At 36.8% G+C, this 17,438-nt stretch overlaps 1 pseudogene; it reads left to right on the top strand.

The window, feature by feature from the left end:
- Positions 1-15,658: 15,658 nt before the first annotated feature.
- On the top strand, positions 15,659-16,097 carry LOC102440338 (annotated as a pseudogene).
- The last annotated feature ends 1,341 nt before the right edge of the window (positions 16,098-17,438 follow it).

The raw sequence follows: 17,438 nt of genomic DNA, 5'->3' as shown, positions 1-17,438 counted from the left end.
TATATCTCTATTTTCATTAATCTCTAAGTGAAATTTAACTTTTCTTCAATCATAAATATTGACAAAAATCCACAGTAGATTTTTAACGGGGAATGAATATGCTATATTTGTATAAAGCTACCCATATTGATCTTAGTAAATGTTAAATCCAGCTTATTACTCTAACCTTATTTTTCCTCTCAAAACTAGAGCTTACACATTAAAAGTTTCTTCTTTAAGTATACTTTACAGAATCAGCCATTTCAGTTCCTTTGTGAACATAAGGAGCAGCCTGACCTCAAGGCCCCCAGACACAGGAGTTCAACCAGATGGCCAACTCCTGACCATGAAATCCGTATCAGGACTAGCAAGGACACCGCCTGCAGCCCCTGCCCTGATCTCTTGGTTCTGCTTTCCCTCTCCCTCCTAATAAAAACCTCGGCCTGCACTGAGATGTTAAGACAGGTTTTTGAGGACAAGAGTCTCCCATTTTCTAGAGATGCCGGCACTCAAATAAAGCTCTTTCCCTTTGCACCAGCACCTGTCTTATGAGCTTGGCTTTTGTTACGACTGGCAGCCAAACCTGGATTCAATTATAGGATTACCAATATTGATCAGATGTTTTCATATCTCATTACAATTGCTACAGATAATCTTGAAATACTTCTACTTTAAAATTATGGTAATTATTAGACCCACATTAAGATATTACTATTTAATGCACTAATCAATAAGTGTATATATTATTTTACTATATTAAAATATTTTGATAACTATTTCAATATATTCTTACATATATTATAATCTTACTAGAGGCCCAGAGGTTGAATTTGCGCATGGGTGGGGTCCAGCCGGCCCCCCCAATGGGGGCCAATTGGGCCGGGCCAGTGGGGGGAGAGGCCACAGGAGGTTGGCCGGCCAGCCCCACCTCCAATTGGGGTGTTGGGGGCCAACTGGGGGTGGGGCTGGCTGTGGGGAGGGGCCGCCCCCCGCAATTGGGCTGGTTGGCCAGCTGCAGTGTGCATCATAGCAACTGGTCATTCTGGTCATTCTGTTTGATTGGCTTTTATATAGAGAGATGTATTTTATTTAATGCCTTTATATGATTATTCTGATTTGAGGTAGGTTCTTAAGCTATACAGACTGTCAAAGAACTGAAATGCTTTTTAAGTGATATCTAACTCAGAAATATTAATATTTAAAAGCTTAGAAATAAATATACAAAAGGAATTAAATATATATTTATTCAAGTAAAACAATATATTTTATAAATATGAATTATATATTTTTCTTATTATCATGGTTAACATTATAATCTGCATCACGATTTTTAGGAAAATTGAATATATGGTAGATAATAAGTTGACTAGTGTTTGTTGTTTACAGATATTTGCTTGAGGTTTTTTTGTTTGTTTGTTTTAACAGTTCGCTCTATACAGTGGCACTTCCTTTAAACTGTTATTTGGTTTTCTAGTGGTAGAGTTCATATAGAAAAGGTAGGACATTCATACTTTACTTTTTTCTCATTATTTTCAATTGTCAAGGTAAGGAATGTTTCCTTATTATTATTAAAATGTGTTATTTTAAAGTTTTGATGAGTTTAAATTCATTGCAATGGTTTTCCATCTTCGACCGGTGGGCACCTTTTAGTGTTAGCCCTCAATTTTTTGGACATGACCCCAGCAATCTTTGATGACTTGCTTGCTAGCAAGGAATATGACAAGATATTTTATAATAAGCCTGTGCATTTACTGCTCATTTCATAGAAGTAACATTTTTTTTTAAAGGATCCTGATTTCTTTCAGTGGAGAATAACATTTAGAATCTGGATGTTAGAGGTACTCATTGCTATTGGATTGCTAATTTCATCCAGGCCTTTCAAATAGAAAGAGTTAGGATGCGTGTGTAGGGGGATAATACAATATGATACAAGTAAACAATGATACTACCAAATTAAATTCAGGATTACAGGGTTTACACTTAACCTACTCTATATTACATTTGTATCTTTTTTGTTGTACTTATAGAATACTCTTGTACAGGAGATAATACAATTAGAAAATTTCATAATTATGCATTTACTTTATCCTATATCACACTCACCATTATGGCCTGAATTGTATCCCCTCACAATTTATATGCTGAAGCCCAAACCCTCATTGTGACTATATTTGGAGATAGGACCTATAGAAAGGTAATAAATGTCATTTGAGATCAAAAAGATGGCATTTTAATTTGACAGGACTGTTATTTTAATAAGAGGAGGGAGAAACACTAGAGATCTCTATCTGCACAGACACAAAGAGAGGAGGCCATGGGACAAAACAGCAAGAAGGCACCCCTTTGAAAGCCAGAAAGAGACTGTGAGAAAATATATGTCCGTCATTTAAGACACACAACTTATAGCCTGCAGACTGTGAGAAAATATATGTCCGTCATTTAAGACACACATTTGTTTTATTTTTATAGTAGCTCTGGCTGATTCACTCAAAAGCATCTCAAATTGAAAATTTAATAATAATAATACTTATATGACTCAGAAAGTGTTAACAATTTTTGCATAGGCTCTCCCCATTCTCCACACATAGTTCATGGTTCACTATTTATACCTTGTCAGACATATAGCCATTAACTCACTACATTTTCTCCATTTTAATTATCAATTATTCATAGTTAAATAAGGAATTATGTATTTTGTGCTCATTGCCAGTCTTTTTTGTTGTTGTTGTACCTAATTTCAAAGTCACAGTAATCAAAACGGTATGGCACTAGCATAGAAACAGACACACAGACCAATGAAACATAACAGAGAACCCAGAAATTAATCTATGCATATATGGCAAACTAAACTTTGACATTGGCACCAAGAACACACAAAGTGGTACAAATAGTACCTTCATTAAATGGTGTTGGAAAACTGAATATCCACTTGCCAGAGAATGAAACTGGACCTTCATCTTACATCATTCACAAAAATCAACTTGAAATGAATTAATCACATAAATGTAAGACCTGAAACCATAAAACTCCCAGAAAAATAATAGGGGAAAAGTTCCTTAACAGTGGTTTTTGCAACAATTTTTTTGGGATATGACACCAAAACCATAGGCAACAAAAGCAAAATTAAACAAGTCAGACTATATCAAACTAAATGCTTCACACAGCAAAGAATACAATAAACAAAATGAAAATCATTGCCAGTCTTTATATCAACATTTCTACAGTCATGTTTGCTGTCTGCAGCTTGTTGTCTAGTAGATTTAAAAAAAAAAAAGGTCTCTGGAAATGGTAATCCATATATTTTTAATAATAATGGTAAACTCTCTACACTTTGTACTTTAAAGTCAGTTTTTCTGGATATAAAAGTCTTTGAGTCACATATTTCCTTCCCCCTTGGGAAATTTAAATATATTAATCCATTTATTTTATGGAATATTGCATTGCTTTATATGAATCTGATAATAATAAACTCCCCTTTCCCTTATAAATCACTTGCTTTTTTTCCCTAGATCTGCAAAGACATTTTTATTGTTATAGTTGAGTGATTTTATAAGAATATGATTTGGTTTTTGGTAATTCCAGGTGGATGTTCCCAGTTATATAGACTAGTATTTCAATATGTAGCTTTAATTTTTTATTTAGAAAAGTTTCTTGAGTAATCTTTGTATTTGTTCTGGTCTCATTTTTTTTCAGGACTGCTATTATAAATCTATATTTGATTGTTCTTTGCCACTTGTTATTTTCTGCCAAATCATTCTTATCTTTTTCTTATTTTGTGATTTAAGAAAATAAGATCTATATCATCCTCTAATTTCCTTATTGTTTTTGTTTTAATTTATTTGGTAGGTTCTGGAAACCCTAGGGTAGTATAGTTTTGTTTTTAGGATATGTTTTCATTGATTATCGAGAGAGGGAGAGAGAGAAAAACATTGATGTGAGAGAAGAACTTTGATAGCTGCCTCAGCATTCCCCCTACTGGGGATTGAGTCTACAACCCCAGGCACGTGCCCTGACCAAATCCAACCAGTGACTTCTCCATGCAGAAGACTGGAATAATGTCAACAAACTGAGCCACCCTAGCCAGGGTCCTATTGTTGCTTTTATTGGCTTAATATTTCTTCTATCTTAGTCTTCATTTCTGAAAATATTGTTTTGTTTTATTTCTGTTTCTTTTCTTGAACTTTTTATGTGAAAACAATTGCATCAGTTACAGTTTTATTTTATTTTGTGGTTATGTCTTCATAATATGATGTCATTGTTTGCAGCAATTCTATTTTCTTCCATATTTTTATTTTTCTTTGTCTATGTTTCAACTGCTATATTTTCTTATGCTCATTTTATTAACTAGGTTAATTACAATGATATCACTAGCATAATAGTCCTCTTTCACCTCTTAAGAGATAACACTGAAAGTCTAGAAGACAATACTAAGGATGAGACTTGTACAGTGGGAATAAAAGTGCTAAAGTTCTTTCTTTCCCTCCTTTGGAAAAAGTTAGGGGTGTTGATTACATTTAGAGTTAGTTAAAAATGTGTATAAAATAGTTACAGTTACTATAGAAGGAAAATTTAAGTAGCAGACTTATTTTAAGGATGGGATGACTTATCTCATTTAGTCATAAGTCTAAAAGAGATTTTGAACTAATCCAAGTCTATGGTGGGTTATGAGATCAATAAACATAAGGTTATTTATTGATCTCCTATTTGGTATATCAATAACATAGATTAAATAAATATACAAGTTAATATGGTAAAATATTTCATAGGAAAAATATCTGGCCATCAAAAACCTCTGGCTCAGTGTTAAGAAAACTAAAAAGAAAAATATAAAAAAAGACTTTTCTATAATTTATGTCAAAGCATTAAACCAAAATTATCTTTATGATTCAAATTCCCCCTTTATGCCTTCTACCTGAATTTTCTCTAAGCAGTTTCCCTCTTCTCTAAAATATTGCTACTTCATTTTATTGAGATACTTCTCTTATTAACATATTTAGAACACTATAGAATATATTATCACATTAACTAGAATGCTGTCTTATGTTAAACTTAGTCAAAAGTACAATAAGACGGAAATACTTGTATCTGTTTATATGCTTTCTTCAATATTTATATACAATTGAGAACAATACATACATGGATTTCTTTACGGATTTATTCATTCAACCAACATGTATTGAGAAATTCATGTGTGTCAGGAATTGTTTTGTCTCTAGGGATACAGTAGTGAACAAAACTGTCAAAAATCCCTGCCTTCCAAGAGTTTTTCAATTTGTGGGATGAAATAGAGTATAGAAAATTAATAAGCAAGCTATATACTATATTAGAAGATGCTGAGCAGTTTGGAGAAAAACAAAGTAAGCCTCACTGAAATGGTGATGCTTCAGCAAAGATTTAGGAAGGGAATTTGCAAACCTTGTAAACATTTTAGAAGAAAAGCAGAACAGTGAATGTAAAGATGGGAACATGTCTGACAAGCTCAGAGAACAGCAAACAAACCAATGAACTCTGTGACTGTCGCACACTGGATGAGGGTCAGGTTATTGAGAAATGAGGCCAAAAAAGACAAAGAGCAGGAAAGCAGCAGATCTTGTAGGACTAGTCGACACACAGAAACACCCTGGTTTTTATGCTTTGTAAGCCTGGGGGTGGGATAGTATGGGCATCATTGAAGAGTTTTCTGCAAAAACAAACAAACAAACAAAAAGTGACAGGTTTTCACTTATATTTTAAAACAATCATGCTCTCTGTTATATTGACAAGATATAATAAGAGGGCAATGGTAAGAAGCCAAGAGTCCGGTTCAAAAATAATTTCAATGACATTTTCCCAAATGTTATTTCTAAAAATATTATTTGAGGTTAAGAATATATATAATCTATACATAATAATCTGTAATGGGCTACATGGTGCACCCTCCCCTCCCACCGCCACCACCAATGATACATCTAGGTGCTATTCACTGTAACATGATTGTTGCTTTATCTAAAAAGAGTCTTTGTAGATGTGCATACATTGAGGGTCTTGAGATAGGGAAACAATCATAGATTATCTGGTAAACCCTAAACTTAATGAAAATTTCCTTATAATAGAGAGACACACAGAGGGAATTGATAACACTGGAGAAGGAGACAGAGGCACAAGCCAGGAATACTGGCCATCACCAGAAGCAAGAAGAGGCAGGGGACTAGTTTTCCCCTACGGCCTCTGTAGGGAGGGTGGCCCTGCCAATGCTCTGATTTCAGACTTCTAGTTTTCAGGACTGCGAAAGAATACATTTCTGGTGTTTCAAGCCACCCAATTTGTGGCAATTTATTATGGTAGCTACAGGAAAGTAATACATCATTCAAAATCAAGTTCTTAATGGGTGAACCTTTTTTTTTAATTCCAACAAACAATCCTATATAATAAAAGGCTAATATGCAAATTGACTGAACAGTGGAACGACCGGTCACTATGATGCGCACTGACCACCAGGGGGCAGATGCTCAATGCAGGAGCTGCCCCCCCTGGTGGTCAGTGCGTTCCCACAGGGGGAATGCTGCTCAGCCAGAAGCCAGGCTCACGGCTGGCGAGCTCAGCAGTGGTAGCGGGAGCCTCTCCCGCCTCTGTGGCAGTCAGACATCTCCTGAGGGCTCCCAGACTGCGAGAGGGCACAGGTTGGGCTGAGGAGCCCCGCCCCCCAAGTGCATGAATTTCAAGCACCAGGCCTCTATATATATTTATAGCACATAGTATCTTTAATAATACAAGTATCCCTGGTTGGTGATGATTATTTCTGCTGGATACACAGATGAAGCATCCATCTTATATTAAAACTGCTGTTTGAAATTTTAACCATGCTATTTCTGGCTTCTGTAAATACTTGCTGGCTTAAATAATAAGGAAAATAAGACTACTCCCATTTCAGAGCGGCCACTAAACCTTCTCCAGAAGAAGTTATCAGTGCTGGCAACAGGTCAAGCCTTTGGTCGAGGTCTCAAAGCCCCAGCACATAGGGCCCTTTAAGAACTTGCAAAGGGAACCGGAAAAACCAAATATTTGGGAGAAAAAGAAGGTAAAATAGTATAAATATGGGAAACTTCGTGTGTGATTGCACCCAGAATTTGAGAGACATTTTCCTCTGGGCCCGTGCGTAATAAATGTACCTCCATCTCTCTAAGCATTGCTTGGTTCTTCTCCGGTTTTTCTGTAACACAGAAAGCAGCTAAATTGCTGTGGAATCTTCTCAGGTTATGGTATGGCTCTTAACAATAAACAAAGTATTAAACTTCAGAGGTGTTACCTCCTTATAATGAGTCTCTCTCTCTCTCTCTCTCTCTCTCTCTCTCTCTCTCTCTCTTTGGTTAAATATATATAACATAAAATTTACCATTTTAACTATTATAAGTGTACAGTTCAGTGATATTAAGTACAATCACATTGTTGTGCAACCATCACCATCATCCATCTCCAGAACTTTTTCATCATCCCAAACAGAAACTCTATCCATTAAACATTAACACCCTATTCCTCTCCTGCCCTAGCCCCTGAAGATCACTATTTTACTTTGTGTCTCTATGAATTTAACTATTCTATGTACTTCCTATAAATTTAATTATACAATACTTGCCCTTTCCTTTCTGGTCTATTTCACATAGCATAATGTTTTCAAGGTTTATCTGTCTTGTAGTACATTTCAGAATTTCCTTCCTCTTTAATTATGGACGAGTCTTGTAATAAGGTGCTTAGTGAGACTTTCCCTGCTACCTAGAAATTTGGCTAATGGATTATAACTCAAATGGCAGAAATAAACAAAAATGGCACAGATTGGCCATATTTTAAAGTGAGCCCCAATACCTCACCAGCTGCACATCTCTTCAGGATTTATGAAGAGGCTGCAGAATTGGCCCTATTGTTATCTCATCATTACCATGACTTTCCATCCTGGTCTACATATTCATATTCTGAGCTCCATGTATTTAATAACAGCAACATTTGGGAATCATTGGTCTACAGGGGAATTGCTGTGACTTTTCTCTTTCTTCTGTGTTTGCACTCCGTAACCCCACTCTATGCCAAGTAAGTAGGTTGCCAAGAAAATCCCTTCTGAAGATCAGTAATGGCTGTGAGATACATAGAATAGCAACATGTTCTCAAGTTGGATCTTGACAGCAAACTTGGGGTTTTCCCTGTGTATATTTGAGCAGAAATAGACTGCAGAAAAATGAGAGGGCGAAGAGCGGATAAAGCATGGCCCTCCCACCATGTGATGCGTCCAGGATGTATAAACTTAAGGTGGGTGACACAAAAATACCAAGGCTTGACCCATCTTGTAGAACCTCACCCAAGTGGAAAGTCTTCCAGGTGAGGAAAACCCAGAAGCAAGAGGCTACAAAACAAATATTTGTTGAGTACAGTGACATGGTCCAGAAATGTCAAACCAGATCACATCTCCTGTCCTTGGAAATACGCAGAAGGGAGGTTTCTGTTCTGAACCCAAAAGTTATGGTGTGTGCTCCATGCAGCAATTAACTATTCAGTCTGCCTCACGGGTTATGTATTAATTATGTATTAATAACCAGTGATTGCAAATAAAATAAAACCACAACACCTAGTAGGTTTTTATTTTTTTTTTTATTTTTTTTTTTAATATATTTTATTGATTTTTTACAGAGAGGAAGGGAGAGAGATAGAGAGTTAGAAACATCGATGAGAGAGAAACACCAATCAGCTGCCTCCTGCACACCTCCTACTGGGGATATGCCCACAACCCAGGTACATGCCCTTGACCGGAATCGAACCTGGGACCTTTCAGTCTGCAGGCCGATGCTCTATCCACTGAGCCAAACCGGTTTCGGCAATAGGTTTTTAAAATAAGAAAAAATATATGTGTTGTCCCTTTTCCCTGATTTCTGCTCCAGCGGCGTCACCATATTGGAGGAGGTCGGCTATATAGGGGTGTATGTGTCAGTGTTATACCAGAGAACCAGACCAGTAGGAGATATACATTAAGAGGCTTAATGGAAGGAATTAGCTTACATGATAATGAGGCAATGCTGAAAGCTGGAGGTCAGGCTGTCTGGACGTGTAGACTGAAGCAATTGGGCACAGCCTGAATCTACTCTCCTCAAGTCAAATTTCTTCTTCTTAGAGGAAACCTCAGTTCTCCTTGTAAGGTCTTTCAATTGATTGAATCAGGCACATCCGGACTATCCAGGCTAATTTCACTTACTTAAACTGATGATAGGCTTCAATTATATCTACAAAATACCTTTATAGCAACACCTACATTAGTGTCTGATTGGATAATTGGTGACTGTAGGTTAACCAGGTTGACCCAGAAAACTGTATATCATTGAATTAAGAGAATAAAATACCCAGGGATAAAAGCAACTAACAAAACAAACAAAACCTGGCCATCACCGGATTGAAAAGTAAACTACCATACCCTCAATCAAAATCTCGTAGGCTGAAGAATAGTAAATTTTGGACATAAGGAATATAAGATTGAAAGTTTAAAATGTATTACACTGGCTTGATCTTTTGTTTTACTGAAAGGTTACTTGGAAATTAAGTCATCCACCAAACATAGACTTACTGTACATCATAAGCATCCATAGATGCAAGCAGAGGACCTTCCCCACAAGCCATGCGCAAAAAAAAAAAAATTCCCTAAGTGGCAGCTGACCAACTTTAAAATCACATTTTGTGAGAATTTTCAGCTGAAAATATTCAAGAACAGCCAAATTGTAATATATTTATTTTTATAATATTCATTGCAAATTGATTTTTTTTTTAAATTAAATTCAAAATATCATGGCGTGTGGGGACGGTTTCCGTTTTGGACGTTAACTGGTTAAAGGATAGGAGAAATCATCCATTTATCGAGCACATGCTAGCAGCTAGACATTGACCTGTTCTGGGAGATTTGGATGAAACACAGGACAAAACAAAGGTCCATTACATTGCAGTGGGGAAAGATAATAAATAAGAAATATAAAAATAGGTAAGTTGAGCCCTGGCCAGTGTGGCTCAGTTGTTACAGCATTGCCCTACACACCGAAGAATCACGGGTTCCATTCCCGGTCAAGGGCATGTACCTGGGTTGCAGGTTCGCTCCCGGCCCCCCAGCTGATGTCTCTCTCTCTCACATTGGTGTTTCTCTAAGTTGCATTCTATCTTAAAAGGTGGAAAGAGCTTTGGCCCCCCAAAAATAGTGCAAGGTGAGGGAAATCAAGTATTTGATGAGAAGATATATTTCATTTTTAAGTAGTATGGTCAGGGTAGATCTCAATGAGAGGATGGGATTTAAAGATACAAGGAGTTAGTCGAATAACGTTCCAGGAAGAGGGAACAGCTGAGCCAAGTCCTGTAGAAGAAGCATGACTGTCATGTTGAATGGAGAGCAAGGAGGTCAGCCATGGGAGAGGAGAGCAGACAGTAGCCAGGGCGAGGAGGGGAGGCTGGAGATGATGCAGTCATTTTAGACCATTGTAAGAGCATTGGCATTTAATCTGTTACAGGATTTTGAGCAGCTGTGAGTGGGAAAAATAAAATGCTTCATGTTTTTACCACCACCTTCCTACTGCCCATAATTCAGGCTGTTGTGTAAACCAGTTATACACATGTGCTGTAGTCTAAGACCCAAACCAACACCAATGTAGAATTAAAGACCTTTTAGCTTCCAAATATTCAATTTTCTTATAAAATGGAACAACAAGTATTTAAGAAATTCACCTGTTTAGTCTACACTAGACACAATGTTGCTTATACTCACAAGATAAAGAAAACGTACCCTGTGAGTCATTAAAAGGACACAACTTGCATGTATGAAACCATTGTGGTGTTTATAGCAACTATACCTCTCAGAGGGAAATGTACTACAGAATTAAGCAGAGCTGAGGCAAAGTGGCATATTTTGGGCTGCTCTTTTTGTCTAAAAGCTCTGAAAAGTTTAGTGGCAGAAGGAATTTCCTTCAGCCCCCAGCCCCCACCCCGAGGCTTGCTTAAGTGTCAGCATAGTGTTGGCGAGGCTGCTGCTGCTCTGCTGGCTTTTGACCTTGAGGGCACTCAGCAGAGGGTCAAAATGTATCAAAAGATGGAGAAAAGCCTCACTGATTTCACCCCTTGGCTCTTGTTCTCAAATTGACCTGTAACTAACATGCCAAATCCTCATTTTTCACTAAGCTGTCTCCAGTGTGGCTTGGGAACATTTAATAGCTGGTTTGCAGAGGGTCAAATTGTGAATGCGAGCACACAGACATAAACAGGAAAGGGCTCTAGCATCCTCAGGGCCTGCGAGGTAGGTGGGTGGATTCCACACAAACAAAAGCAAACATTTTCTGAAATCCTGTCTGTCATGGCAAATAATGAGCCTCCACATTAAACTGGTTTAGAATTTTGAATTAAATTCGAGTTGTTAATGTGTCTTTAGGACATAAGGGCTGGAGCACAATTCCACACAGGTGTTTCTTTACTGCTTCACCACTCCTTTTCCTGACAGATCTAACAGCGTATTTCAGTCATTTAAAGCTTGTAAAGAAGGTCAACATTTCCCAAAAATACTATCCAGAAAAAGATGGTGGATTTGTGTAAAGGAGGGAAGGGTCCTGCTAAAGTAATACAATGAAGAGCAAACCTGTGCCGTTGAGCCCTTGTTCGAGGCACCGTTAGAACTCAGCACACACTGTAATGCAGATGTGCTGTGCTCAGAAGATGCAGCCTGACTGACACGTGAGGACATTTTTTACTTTAAACTGTAAGACTCTTTATTTACATTATTTACAGACTGATTCGGTGCATGTATGTGAACTTATATTGGGTTGCCCACTCAGAAAACAAATAACTTATGTTTTTAGAGAAATTAGACTTTTTCTTCTTATATAATGTGTCAGATTTTTTTAATGATTTTTTTTGTTTTGAATTACAGAATAAATGTCAATCTTGAAAAACTGTTTTTAAAGATTGATTTCTCCTTGATCTGGAAAGGAATAAGGTACAAAGGGAATCGTGAAAAGAACACCAACATAGCATTCAACAGAACTGAGGTTGCAAAAAAATTTGAAGTAACTGCAATCATTTTTTTTTCCCCAATGTGACTCAAACAACTGGGGGAGAAAAAGGAATTGTTAATTCACTGTTGCCTGAGTGATGGCCTTTATCCCAGGCAGGCAGGATTCAATGATGTTTGTTCTTTTAGCTGTATGGTACTTGCAAATGTCATAAACATTACACCAATACTAAGCCTTCTATCCCTTTTCACTGCCACCTCCCCCCACCCCTCAAATGAAATGCTAAGTTCTGTCACCTGGGGGTAGTTATAATAATCACAGCTGAGGATATTGCCAGCGGCAGGAACAGAACTGGATCAAGGAAAATGTGACCCAAAGTACATGAGTTTAGCTCCAGTTGCAACAGCTAATGCAGTCACTGCGGGAGGGAAATGAGTCCCTTGACTAAACTCACCCTGATTTGTTATCCGATTTAAAAATATCTGGTGGATGGAAAAGGCAACAATTGTGGGCATACTCAGTTGTTACACATAAATTTGATGACTGAGAATTGACAATGACCCTTGAGATACTATAGACAGTGGGATCTCACATATACTTTAGAATATATTGCATGTTGATAACATGACTATTAGAGCTTAGATTTCTTTTATGGTAGAAACAAAGGCCACAGATGCAGAATTGGAACAAGAAAAAAAGCCAACATGTTGCCATGATTAAGAGCCGTATTTCAGAAAGGAGATAAATATGCATGAGCCACCATCACACCCTAGTTCTATAATTCATCAACATTACAGGCTTTTAATATTTATACATGAGTACAACCGGAGGGCTTTCCCAAGCATCACCCATGGTTAGTAGACAAGGCTCTGTGATTCTAGAGGAGAGAAGGAAATGTCTTGTGATACTCCTCAAATAAAGGGAAATGCATCTTGAGTTAGTAAAGGTCAGAAAGATTATTAGAAACTGTGTTAATAATACACACTTTAAAACAGTTACATTATTCAATAAAATCTGGAGGTTTAGCAATTTTGTTGAAACTTTTCTATTGACAACATTTATGCATTACAGAGGAGCTGATTTCCTCATTAATGCATTGATAATTGCTTCTAAAATCTGAATTTAACATCAAATAAACACGTTTCTATTTAAGTCTGAACACTTCCTCAGCTATTACTTTATTATAGTAATTCTGCCATAGAAGATAATAATTTATTTTTTTGGAATTTAGAGTTAGTGACTCTCAATGGTCAATGACCAAATGTGTCTATAAAGAAGCCGATATGACTTTGTTGTGAAACCTGTAATCTTATTCAGAAGTCAGGTTTTTTTTCAAGAATTTTTTGAGCAAGGGTTGTATCATTAGAAAAAGCATATGGACTCCTGAGTTGATTGCTTTGAATACCAATATTTATTTGGCTAAATTGTTGGAGAAGTTTTGCTCAATATTCAAAAGGTATTTGTTAGCCTACTATAGGCCAAGATTGCTAGATTCTGAGTCAACAGTAATAAAGAATACAGCCTTTATAAAACTACTTACTACTAATTATCTTTTTTTTAAAAAAGGAAGTAAATTTAGAATCTATAATGTTGCAAAGCCTTTCCTTATACAAGGCACATATAGGTACTAAAGCCCCAGTGCATGAATTTGTGCATGGGTGGGGTCATAGTTACCAGTTGTTCTAGTTGCTTGGCTTTATATAGAGAGATTTCATTTTTCAACCAGTAGGTATTAAGAATAACTCTTCTGCAAGATAGTGTATAATAGGGAAGCAGCTACCAAGATAAATGAGACATGGCCCCTGATCTCAGGAAGTTTATGACTCCATAGAGAGACATACTTCCATAACTAACTATAATACAAGGTGGTGCAAAAAATAAGGTGAATGGACTTAAAATTGTAAATGGTATTCTGTAATTTATTAAAATCTTCATATAGGAAGAAAATGAAGAGAGCACTCATACCTGTCTCTTCATCACCTAATTATAAATTTTCTTTTATAAAAAGTTACCACTAAAGTTATAACTGTTAGACCATGTTAAAAAAAATTATGATATTCAGAAGGTGGGGGAGATCCATTAGATTTAGAAAAGGCTGATATTCCAGACATAAAATAAAACATAAGCCTCAAAATGTCTTCCTTAAAGAGTACTATTTACATATTTTCAAAGCTGCCACAGTGTCTGCTGAGTAAAACATTATCACTTTCTTAAAGATATTGATTTATGTTTCCCACTGAAGGATTTGCGACATTTTGTTATTATAGTGGCTGATTTCTTTATCAAGAATAGTATATAATAAGTAGGTAAAAGCTGAATTACCTGGAACTTGTCAAGCTCATTTCTACCAAAAGGCCTATACTCTTGCTCTAATCTGAGCCTGGATTATCTGCCCCAAAAGTCCAATTACAGATTTCCTTACTTTCTTCAGCTCACTATTCAAATATCACCTTTCTAGTTGTTCATCAAGTCCTACCAAAAACATTCTCATCTACCTCACCCCTGAACTCTGTTTTCTCTACTTTGTTGCATTTTTTAACTTTATTGTTGACACTATTACAGATGTTCCCGTTCCCCTCCCCCCCCCCCGCCCCGCCATTTGCCCATCCCCACCCAGTGCCAGACCCCCTTCCTTCTTGCCATCACCACACTGTTGTCTGTGTCTGTGGGTTATGCATATATGTTCTACGGCTAATCCCTTCACCTTCTTTCATCAGTCTCGCTCTCCTGTCTGCCCTCTGACAACTGGCAGTATGTTCCATGCACCCATGCCTCTGTTTCTTTTTTGTCCATCAGTTTATTTTGTTCATTAGATTCCACAAATAAGTGAGATCATATGGTATTTGTCTTTCCCTAACTGGCTATTTTATTTAGCATAATAATCTCCAGGTCTATCCATGCTGTCACAAAATGTAAGACTTCCTTCTTTTTTTATGGCCTTGTAGTATTACATTGTGTAAATGTACCACAGTTTTGTTTTGTTTTCTATCCACTCACTTGCTGATGGGCACTTAGGCTGTTTCCAGATCTTAGCTATTGTAAATCACACTGCTATGAACATAGGGGTGCATATATTCCTTCAAACTGGTGTTTCAGGTTTCTTAAGATATATTCCCAGAAGTGGCTGCACAGTCTGCATTCCCACCAACAGTGCACTGGTGTTCCCTTTTCTCCACATCATTGCCAGCACTTGTTTGTTGATTTATTGATGGTAGCCATTCTAGCAGGTGTAAGATGATCTCATTACGGTTTTAATTTGCATCTCTCTGATGCTTGGTGAAGAGCATTTTTTTTTTCATATGTCTATATGTCCTCTTTTGGAAACTCTATTCAGGTCCTTTGCCCATTTATAATTGGATTGTTTGTCTTCCTAGTGTTGAGGTGTGTGAGTTCTTTATATAATTTGGAAATTAACTCCTTACCAGATGTATCTTTGGCAAATATGTCCTCTCATACAGCAGGCTTCCTTTTTATTTTGTTGTTGGTTTACTTTGTTGTACAAAAGCTTTTTAGTGTGGACAGCTCCCGTAAGCCAGCCTCCAGGTTATCCCGAGATCCCCTTTAATACCAAGCATCTGGGTCTGGGAGAGCCAGTGTGAGAGGAAGAGTCAGTCCTTCCCTGCCGCTGGGATAACCAGGAGTTTTGGCTGGAGCTTTAAGCACACACTGAGAGAGTGAGGAGCGAGATGCAAAGCACAGACGATGGCACTGAAGCACTGAAACAGATTAATAAGGAACTTAGTGATTTGGCCCGTGACCCTCCCACACAATGTTCTGCAGGTCCAGTTGGGGAAGATGTTTCATTGGCAAGCCACAATCATGGGATCGCCCATATTAAGGCAGTGTATTCTTCTTGACAATTCATTTTCCTACAGGCTACCCCTACAAACCACTGAAGGTTGCATTTACATCAAGAATTTATCATCCAAATGCTAACAGTAATGGCAGCATTTGTTTCGATATTCTAAGATCACAGTGGTCTCCTGCATTAACTATTTCTAAGGTTCCTTTATCCGTTTGTTCACTGCTATGTGATCCAAACCCAGATGACCCCCACTTGCACAGATCTATAAAACAGACAGAGATAAAATATCTCAGGAATGGACTCAGAAGTGTGCCATGTGATGCTACCTTAAAGTCAGAATAACCTGCATTATAGCTGGAATAACTTTAAATTACTGTTTTAAAAAAGCTTTTTAGTGTGATGTGGTTTCATTTGTTCATTTTTTCCTTGCCCCTGGAAATATATTGGCAGAAATATTGCTCGGAGAGAAGTCTGAGATTCTACTGTCTATAGTTTCTTCTAGGATTTTATAGTTTTTCTACTTACATTTAATAAGTCTTTTATCCACTTTGAGTTTATTCTTTTTATGGTATAAGTTGGTGATCTAGTGTCTTTTGTGTATGTACCTGTCCAATTTTCCCAACACCATTTATTGAAAAGACTTTGTTTCATTTTTATCTTAGGACTTTTTAGATTCCAAAATTGTATTATTTACTATTTTGTATACTTTTTTGTTATTTATCGTCCTCACTAGAATATGAGCTCTGTAAAGGCATGAATTGTATTCTTAGTGCTTAGAATATTGTATGATATATATTAGGTCTTCAATGAACATTGCAGTCATGAGCCACTTCATGACAGGAATATGTTCTGAGAAATGGTTGTTAGGCTATTTCATCATTGTGCAGACATCATAGAGTACACTTACACAAACCTAGATTGTGTAGCTGCACACTTAGGCTCCATAGTATATAGCCTATTGCTCCTACGCTACAAATCTGTACAGCATATTACTGTACTTTATACTATAGGAAGTTGTAGCACTATGGTATTTGTGTATCTAAACATATATAAACATAGAAAGAGTACAGTAAGAATACAGTATAAAAGATAATAAATGATACAGCTATAATAAATGGTACAGGGCACTTACTATGAATGGAGTCTGCAGGACTGGAATTTGCCCTGGGTAAGTCAGTGAGTGAGTGCTGAGTGTGAAGGCATAGAACATTGCTATCCACAACTGTAGACTTTATAAACATGCTATGATTAGGCTGCACTACATTTATTTTTAAAAATCTTTCTTCAATAATAAATTAATGTTAGTTTACTATACCTTTTTCATTTTATAAATGTCTTAATATTTTGAAACATTTGACTCTTATAATAACATTTAGTTAAAACACAAATACAGCTGTACAAAATATTTTTCTTTATATTTTTAGACTATAACCTTTTTCTATTTATCTACTGTTTAGTTCTCTATCTATCTATCTATCTATCTATCTATCATCTATCTATTTTACCTTTTAAACTTCTTTATTAAAAACTAAGACACAAACATACACCTTAGCTTAGGTGTATGCAGGGCCAAGCTCATCATTTTTACTGTCTTCCATTTCCACATCTTATCCCGTTGGAGGATCTTCAGGGGCAATAACATGCATGGAGCTGTCATCTCC

Source organism: Myotis lucifugus, unplaced genomic scaffold, assembly GCF_000147115.1.
Source record: "Myotis lucifugus unplaced genomic scaffold, Myoluc2.0 scaffold_9, whole genome shotgun sequence".
NCBI lineage: Eukaryota > Metazoa > Chordata > Mammalia > Chiroptera > Vespertilionidae > Myotis > Myotis lucifugus.
The sequence above is the reverse complement of the archived record's forward strand: the minus strand, read 5'-3'. Positions and strand labels throughout refer to the sequence as shown.